The following is an 8832-nucleotide window of genomic DNA, read 5'->3' on the forward strand; positions in this document are numbered from 1 at the left end:
CAGAGACTGTCACAACCAACAGGTTAAATGCAGGTCTTGTTTCACTTCTTTAATAGTGATAAGAAAAATTGCATGAAGAAATTTGCCTAATTTCTGGTTCCAAACTTCTCCAAAAGCAGGAGCAATTAGGACCATAGTCCTTGCCCCCAAACCAAAGTCGCAGCCTTCCGGACCCTCCAGACCTTGCTGAGGCTTCACCAGGCAGCGCAGACCAACCACGGGAGATCTTCTGGCACTGGGCTCCAAGCACAAACTGTCATGATTTTGGATAAGTACTATTTCTTGTACTAGAATAATAATTTCCTACTATTTCTTCCTTCTTGTTTGTTTTGTTCTCCTTTGTAAGAGGAGGGCTTTTTCTTTTGTGTCCATGAGTTACCTGACACAGAAGGAGACTCCAGGTTTCCTAATAGTAAAAGGCTTGAATAGCTAATGAGACCTCCCCCCACCCCCTCCCCGTGTCTGATGGGTTAGCTTTTCAAGGACCCGTGGGAGGAATTCAAATATGGATAAGGTGATCGCTGTTTTTCAGAGGAACACTGTGTGTTTTAATATCTCTGAAAGCCCTCCTAAGACTCAGCAAGCAGACGCCGTGCGAAATGCAGCCCAGAGAAAGACTCATACGCATACAGCAGGCAAGGGCAATTGTAACCCAGGTAAGTGCTCTATTCATACCAGCTCCTAATGCATAATTTGTCAAACTATTCAGGATTTTCAGATCTTTGTTTCAGACCAGGGAAGAAAACCAGTGATGATCTGGGCTTTTAATTCAGGAAGACAATGTCCAGCATAATTTGATTTTTAGCTGTCTTTTACAGTGTGGAATTCCCACTCACACTGTGCAAAGCAGCTTTATCAAATATTTACAGCTCCGTGAGACCGCTTGGCTAGTCTGTGCTAGCCTATGAAATATAACAGCTACAAAGTCATTAGTCTTGGCAAAAAGAGAAAGGTGTATACTTGACTTTCACAACTCGGGGAAACGTGAATTGCATGGCAAAGCGTCTGAGCACCTGCACAGCACAGCTATCACAGCCACACGCATCCGACAGAGCTGGGTGCATGGACATACCCAGCTGGACCACTACACTCTGCTCAGAGCAGGCACATGCTGCTCCGACCCTCAGAAGTTTGGAGGAATCAGCTGGAAAATATCTAGTGAAGAAAAAGTACACATGTCCGTTCGCGTGGCTCGTTTCACACCTCACTCTTAATTTCCAAATTCGGTGCTAACTGCTGAACTTGACCTATTCCAGCAGTCTGAGAATCGCATTGTTTTGTTATTTCGGTGCTATAATGAAGTGTCTTGGTAAATGGTTCAAAATTACGTTATTAGCTGTATGAATGTGTGAATCATGCTCGTGTATTACCATCATCTATTCTCCTGACCAGGTCCCGCTGGGCAGCCACCCTTGGGATGTGAAGTTAAGACACAGCGCAGATACGATTTTGCTAAGCTCCAAGTTTTTCCCCTTGTGTGAAACTTCACACACGTAAGAAACGCTACTACTCAACAGCATTGCTGCAAGAACACAGCGGTGTTGGCGGGAAGCTGTCCACTTCAGAATTAAGGTACTACCTATCTGACTGGCAGTCACTGCACGTTTGCAAGTCAGGCAGACATAGTTACAGCTCAGCTGTCTACCAAACTGTCTCTTGGAGAAAACCGAAAGATTTTCATCAGCAAAACACTTGAAGCGAGGCACAAAACATTCAACTCTGTGAAACACAGAATAGCAGAATTATCCTGGCAATTTACATGTGAGCTCTGAGTCAGTGCTTTTGGGCAGGCAGTAATTCCACATAAGCATCCCTGATGAAACGGGATCATAAATCTCTTTCTGAATGATATTTTTCAATTTATGTGCTTGGCTTCAAATTCCTCTCCTACAGGAAAGACACTCAGAGACAGAAGCAGCACAGGACCCAGGCCATGGAGCACAGCTCAGAGGGTATTTTGCTATCTAGGCCCTCATTTGCATGCTCTATGCTAGTTTGAAATGGGTATTCAAATGGGTATTTGAAATTAAAAAAAAAAAGAGAAACAGCAGGGCAGGCAGCAATTGCTCTCTGGGGCAGCAGCTAGCCTGGCTGGCTTGAAGAAAAAAAATGTAAATCAGAGCCAATAATACCTTAATGGGAAAATCCATCTAACTTAGCTTCTGGGGAGGAACAAGTTAATCTGAAAGTAAATGTGTTGGTTGTTTGGTCTATAAAGATCTTTTTTCTTTTGCTGCTTGTGCTATAAATATAAAACAAAAATCTCCTTTCCAAACAGATTAAAAAGGGTCGATCTAGAGTTGGTCGGTGTATTTGGGCGCTGGACTGGAAGCGGAAAAGGGTGAGACACTGCCACAGCACAGGTAACTGCAAAAACACCCAGAGGCACGAAGAGGGTGTCTGGAGGGATGGGGAAGAGCTGATGGCTCGGGCGGCCCATGCTGGGACTGGGCTCTCTGACCTGGGGAACCGGGTAAGCACCGCTGGCGTCCTCTGAAAGGCTCTGCTGCAGAGATGCCACTTTGTCCGAGACGTGGGTTTGGAAGGCAGAGGGACCTTTCCTGGCCTTCTGGCTCTTAAAGCTGCATAAATTAGTAAATCAACTAGCAGCATAGTTAGAAGCTGTCAGCACGATATCCTTCCAGGACATCTAAACCCAGGAAGCCTTGCAGACAAGGGCAATGCTGGAGGTCTTGACGCAGCCTGAAGCCATGGTGTTTGGCCAGAAGTGTGAAGCAGGAGAGCTTCCAGTGGCAGCAACTGAGTGGCAAGGCTGTGGACAGGCAACACGCTTCCATTTCCTAGCTTTTCACTCATATTTGGCGAGTCACTGGTATTGTACCCCTGTGTCTTTTTGAGACTACGGGAGAGAAAGTACAATGGTTTGGGTGTTACAAGAAAAAAAAAACCACCACACACACCCCCCAAAAAAAACCCCAAACCCTCTTCATTTAAGACCCTAGACAGACCCCTGGGAGGACATGGGGTCTGCAACGCTTGATGTACCTGCTCCCAGCAGAGATGTCACTTTGTGTCTTCCCAGAAGAGTGGGGCTGGGCAGGGAAAGACTGCCCCAAGTCCCACAGGACCTTTGTGGAGGGAAGTGTCCAGCAATGGGTGCATACGGGTGACGGACAAGGAAACCCCGGCAGCGGGGAGCGGTGTCCAGAGCAGACATGGGAGCGGACATGTGCCCCGGGCCTGGCAGTGGGGTGACGAGGAGCTTTCCCTGTGGGTCCAGAGGCTCCGCGCAGCCAAAGAACCTGCCAGCTGGGCAAAAGGATCCAGGCAGCAAAGGCAACAGAGGGGGAACCAGCGTTCAGAACGCCCTGGCAGCAGCCACAGCCTTCATGTCTGTCCTATGCAAGACAAAGCCTTGTCTCTCAGAGAGGGTGGCCTGAATTTCAGTGGTTTGGCTCCCCATTCCCGTTCTGGATGCAAGGGAACTGTAACAAAAAGGGTAGTTCTCTGTGAGCAGAGGATTTAGATGTTGGGGCTGATCAATGTGCTTCTCAGGTTTCTTCATAATTTACAGTCCCAGATACTTCTGCCCAGCCTGACTCTGCTGCCCGTGGGACTAAGCAAAAATTTCCCTTTCTAGTAGAAGCTCCTTGTTATAAGAGCACCCGTGCCAAGTCCTGCCCAAGCCCAGGACATCTTACAACACCCTGCGACTTTCAGGGGTGTCTCCTTGCTCAGACGGGAGCACAACTGCCACTTTGAACTTGACTGAGCCTTTAGGAGCTTTCTCCATGGGAGTTCTCAGCAGTCCAGTGTCACGGTTGCACTGGGGCTCCAGTACATTCTGGCTGCATGGGGAGCAGATAACTTCCTTCCTCTTGGAGCACTTTTATGGATCTGAAGGCTATTAGCACGTCCTGCTCCGGTTCTCTCTTCAGGCTAAAGAACCTGATTAATCCCCCTCAGACCATGTTTTTAAGCCTTTCCCTGCACCCTCACCACACCAAGCAGCTGTGTCCCAAACGGCAGAGCACACCAGCTGAGACCTCACCAATGCTGAGCTGCGAGACCGAATCCCTCCGAGTGTTCTGTAGGGTACAATCCTTGTGCAGCCCGGTGAGATGTCTGCCTTTCTCTCAAGCACAGCTTTTTTTCTGCGGAAGCGCTACCAGCCAAGCTGCTTCCCATCCTACACTTGTGCAGCAGAATTATTCCTAGCTCAGCGTGATGCTTCCTACCTGGCCTTCCTGAACCTACTTCTCCACAGCACATCTCCAGTTCACCTCGGTTACATTCAAATTCAGATCTCACCTGCATCTGCCAAACTTCTCACCACAATGTCCTCCACACACACCCCACATCTGCTGCTGCCAGGACTGTCCAGAGCACCAAACCAGCTATGTAAAAAGGTTCAGAAGGGCTAATCCACCAGCTGTTTGCAGAAGTAAAACCTTGGGCAGGTGGTTAACTTTGCACAGGTCAAACTTGTTGACTTTATGAGGGCTGCTCATAAGCAGCCATGTTTACACACTTGAGTATTTGGAGAATAGGTGTCAGCCATTTTAATATGCTGGTCACTTTATTAAGGAGAACCAGGATGGTATTTTCAGTCAAGTTATGCCAGGGATTAGTTTGACAGACTTAATGTAATTAGATGGAGATGAGTTTGGCCTGGTGACCTTTTTCTTTATCACGGTGTCTTCCCAGCGTTTGATCAATGACTCTTCAAATAGCTTTGAACTGAGTTAAGGCTGTTCTCAATGTTTGCTTTGAGATCTTTTTATCTCTTTTTAATATACAAGACTACCCCCTTCGTGCCCCAGAAGAGATCCTCACATCTCAAGCATTTCACTTTTATAGGGAGGTTTTGCCAAATCCAAACCCCTGAGTCAGAAGAGGTGCAACTATCAGGTTCTCCTGCTACATACTCATACCACTGCCAGCAAGGGGCACCTGGATTTCAGCAGAAATACCAGGATCAGGGAACATGAGGTTTAAAGCCGACATCCACTGTCTTTCGGTGGCCACTTGGTGAAGCTGGTGGTTTTTACAGGAGAAAAAACCCAACAAAGCTTCAAGACACATCATGAACAGCAACAGTCTAAAGCTCAGAGCTGTTAAACCAGTATTGCCCCTGCCTGAACGCTCCTGAAGTTGTCAGAGAACGATACACGCAAAAGTGCATCTTAACTTTCTTGGAGCTCTGAGGGCAGGCACGCGTCTATGCTTCCTGAAAAGAAAGGGCAGATGCCTGAGGATACGGATGATTTCAGCATGCACAGGGCTCTGCCAGCAGAGGAAAACCAGGGAACAGTTAAGTACCATTTTCTCTAATTTTCAAAGGAATCAAAGAGTACCTTGCAGAAGAGTCAAGCCATTTAGAAATAAATGCTACTCCTTAGGCATCTTAATTGTGTAACGTTCTCTTTTTTATGCTGGAAAGTGCTCTGGTTCCGGACAATCATCTACGTATCTGGTGCCTGACAATCAGCTATGTTTCTGGTGCTTGTAAATGAACTGCAGATCACAGTTTTACCAAATAAAAGAGTCTGTGGTTTTTTTTTTGTTTGTTTTTGTGGTGTTTTTTCTTTTTTTTTTTTTTTTTTTTTTTTTAAATTGAGTAGATCATGTAAGAGCTGCCCTCCTGGGTTCCAAAGTTTGAGAGATGACAAATGCAAACGTAGGCTGAAACCAGCCCACAATCATGGAGGGCTACTGGCGTTAGGACAACGTTGTGATCCGCATTCCAAGACGGAGTCAAGAACAGCTCACTCCGTACTTACAAACCTCCTAAAAAAAAAAAAAAAATCACAGGAAAAACCCATGGCACTGGTGATTTCCTAGTTCTCATGCAGGGGGGCTGGTGATGCTGCTCAGTCCATGATTACCCCGAGTTCCTCAGTCCATGATTTCCCCTGCTGCTCAGTCCATGATTTCAAGTCTGCCTTGAACCTCCGAACGAGCGCGGTTCACGTGATTGAGCGCTCCTCGGGGCAGGGCTTTAGCCCTGCTTTGGGAAAGCACAGCAGCACATGCTTGCCTCCAGCCTTGCCTTCCGCTGCTGAGTAATTCCACTGAAGCTCATGGCACCTAAGCCCCGACTTGAATTAAGCGAGCACTTTGCTGAGTGGAAGCTGTACTTGTACATTTCCCTGCGGGAAAGCAGCGCAGTTTCTGTACCATGGGAGTTGCATATTTGGTGGGGGTTTTTAACTTAGAGCCCCCCCTCCCTTTTTTTTTTTTTTTAAAATGTATGACTGCACACCAGTTCTGGCTTTGTTCTTCGGAAACTGAAAATGTCAGGATTTTCTCAGCAAGATTCCCAGCCACCAAGAAATACATAAACACAGCTGAAGCGCCTTATGCTTTTTAACAGCTCATGATTTAGAGGGAATGTGGACCCAAATCATGGACTTTGGCTGTAAGGTTGGTTATAAACAATAAAATCAACTAGCCCTGTTCTCTGCCCGCCACCTGTCTCCCTTTGTATCGAAGGACCCCAAAAATGCGTGACCAAGGGAAGGTCTCTATTCCACCTGATGCACGTTTCGGGTCACAGGGGGGAACAGGTAGGTGGACAGCCCAACAGCTGTCTTCCACGTCCCCGGAGGCCCCGTCCCGAAGCGAGGAGCACCACCTACCCCGCACAGCGCGGAGAATAACTATTCTCACACCCTGGGCACCGTTCCGCCGCTCAGCCCCCACCCCGGCGTGCGAAGGCAGAGGGCAGAGACCCGCCCTTCCAACCCACCGCAGAAGGGGCGAGGAACTTCAGAGCCGACCTCACAGCATCACGCACGGTCAGCGGGGGACGCCCCGACAGCCCTGGAAAGCCCCTTCCTAACCCTCACCGGGACCGCAGCAGCGGGGAAGCCGCGGGGAAGCCGCTCTCGGCGGGATGCCCGCAGCCCACCCCAGCCCCGCAACCCCCGACGGGAGCCCCGCAGCCCGCGAGGATCCTCCGGGAACCGCCTCGAGTTCACGGAGGCAAACTCTCGAGTAACTCTAACGGCGGCTGCCCGCCCGCCGCTCCGGGAGCGGGCTTTCCCCTGCAGCCCGTCCCCTCGGGGCGGCAGCGGGGGATGCCAGCCCAGGCACCCCGCACCCTCCCGGGGACCCCCGCACGGTCCCGGCCCTCCTCCCGCCGCCCCCAGCCCCGGGCACTCACCTGGGCTCCGCTGCCTGCGGCTCCTGTTGCCCCCCCGGGCGGGGGTCGCTGCCCGGGGGGGGCGATGGGGTGCGGGCTCCCCGCAGCGCAGCACTCGGCGGCTGCCGCGCTGCTCCCGGCAGCGGGATTTATCGGCGGCAGCGGGGCGGGGGGACGGACGCACCGCGCGGAGCCGCTCCGGGGCGCGACGCCGCTGCGGGCAGCGCCCGCTGCCTTTCCCGCCACACCCCCCCTCCTCCCCTCCCCTCCCCTCCCCGGGGCGGGGGGAGCCGGCGGGGCCGGGCCGAGGGGAGGATGCGGCGGCGGCTCCGCTCCGCTCCGCGCCGGCGGGGACACGGCGCCGCCCCTCGCCCCTCCCCGCCCCTCCCCGCCACCCCCCGCCGCGCCGCGCCGCGCCCCGCCGCGCCCGCCAGGGGGCACCGCCGGCCCCGGGTCGGGGATGCGGGAGGTGGGGGGGGAGGGGCTGTCCTTCCCCTGCGCCCAGACCGGCTGCGGGGCTGGGTCACCCCGGGCGGAGCTCAGGCCGCGCCGCTACGAGAGCGGGTGTGTCCGCGGGCAGGGCTCTTCCCGGGGCTGGTGGCTGGGCTGCGGGGACTCCCTGGAGACCGGCCCCTCCTCGCAGCCCGTCCCTTCCTGCCGGGGCTGGGGGTGAGCTCCCGCACCCGGCGGGGCCGTGGCGAGAGCCGTGGGAGATTGCGAGCTCGCTTGGCGGTTGTAACGCGGCCCCCGTGCTGGGGGAAGACCCGGGAGTGAAAGTCACTCGGGTCAGCGCTGTGTATCCTGCGCGGAGTGGTGTCTACCCCGTGGAAGTATCACGCAGAGAGTTTAGATGCCCTCAATGACTCAAAATCGAGTCGCTTTTCCCTCCGAGAGTGACATAATTCCCACTAGCCATGCCTACTTTGTCAAACGCGACTCTGATGCTACATTTTCTGCCAAAATAAATAGGGTGGAAGCTTCCCCGCGTATCAAACAACTTGGATAAACATACCACAGGAGAGTCTGAAAGGGTTTCTGCTTTCCTAAGGAAGGGTGGATGCATGGGATGCAATAAAAACAAGCCGTTGAAGGCTGGAAGTAAAAGAACCTCTGCTTTGTCTAAGGAAGTTGTCTCTGATCAAAAATCATATTGTTTTGCACAGCTTTGGAAACTTTTGTTTCAATGTGGAGTGTTGCTGGTTTAAAAAATGCCGTCGCTAAGTCTCTGTTCCTGCATCTCCTCTTTTGCTGAAAGAACAGAGAAAAGAGGGAGATCTTCTGTCCTTGTGCTTTTCTGGTGAGATGTGTCCAAGACTGCTGGAGGGCTCTGTGGTCTAAAATGAGCGGGAGATGGCACAGACCAAGAAGAGAAAAAAAAAAGATCTCTGGATCTCATTAATCACGTGGTGATACCATCCTCAAATTCTGAACAACAAAAGAATGAGATTCCCAAGTGCTTTTTACGGTTTTCAGTGCTGAAAATAATTTCTGTCTCAGACTTTCTGTAGAGTTTCAGTCATCTCTTGTTTCTGTTCAGGACTTAGAGGAGATGGGAAGGCTGCCGTGTGTTGAGACAATGTCAGCCATAACAGGGTCACAATCTTCAGTGAGGCCATCGTCTTGATGGTCAGACAAATAAAAACTGTAAGATATAGTATTTGTTTAGACATGGGCATGACGGAATAAACCAAATTGCTGTCTAACTCCATTCTGGCGTGTGTCCC

The 8832-nt window shown here is 51.3% G+C and overlaps 1 protein-coding gene across 4 annotated transcripts in view; it reads right to left on the minus strand.

The window, feature by feature from the left end:
* The window catches only part of HTR1E (5-hydroxytryptamine receptor 1E), a 44625-nt gene extending 37308 nt beyond the window's left edge, over window positions 1-7317 (minus strand). For 3 of the 4 annotated variants that reach the window (XM_075414412.1, XM_075414411.1, XM_075414409.1), the window contains exon 1: window positions 7130-7317. The gene's annotated coding sequence lies outside the window, so the exon portion shown is untranslated. Of the gene's footprint in view, window positions 1-5318; window positions 5382-7129 lie in introns of those variants that run through there. The other variant, XM_075414410.1, reaches the window with a different exon arrangement.
* Between the last annotated feature and the right edge of the window lie 1515 nt (window positions 7318-8832).

The sequence above is a fragment of the Opisthocomus hoazin genome, chromosome 2 (assembly GCF_030867145.1).
Source record: "Opisthocomus hoazin isolate bOpiHoa1 chromosome 2, bOpiHoa1.hap1, whole genome shotgun sequence".
NCBI classification, from domain to species: domain Eukaryota; kingdom Metazoa; phylum Chordata; class Aves; order Opisthocomiformes; family Opisthocomidae; genus Opisthocomus; species Opisthocomus hoazin.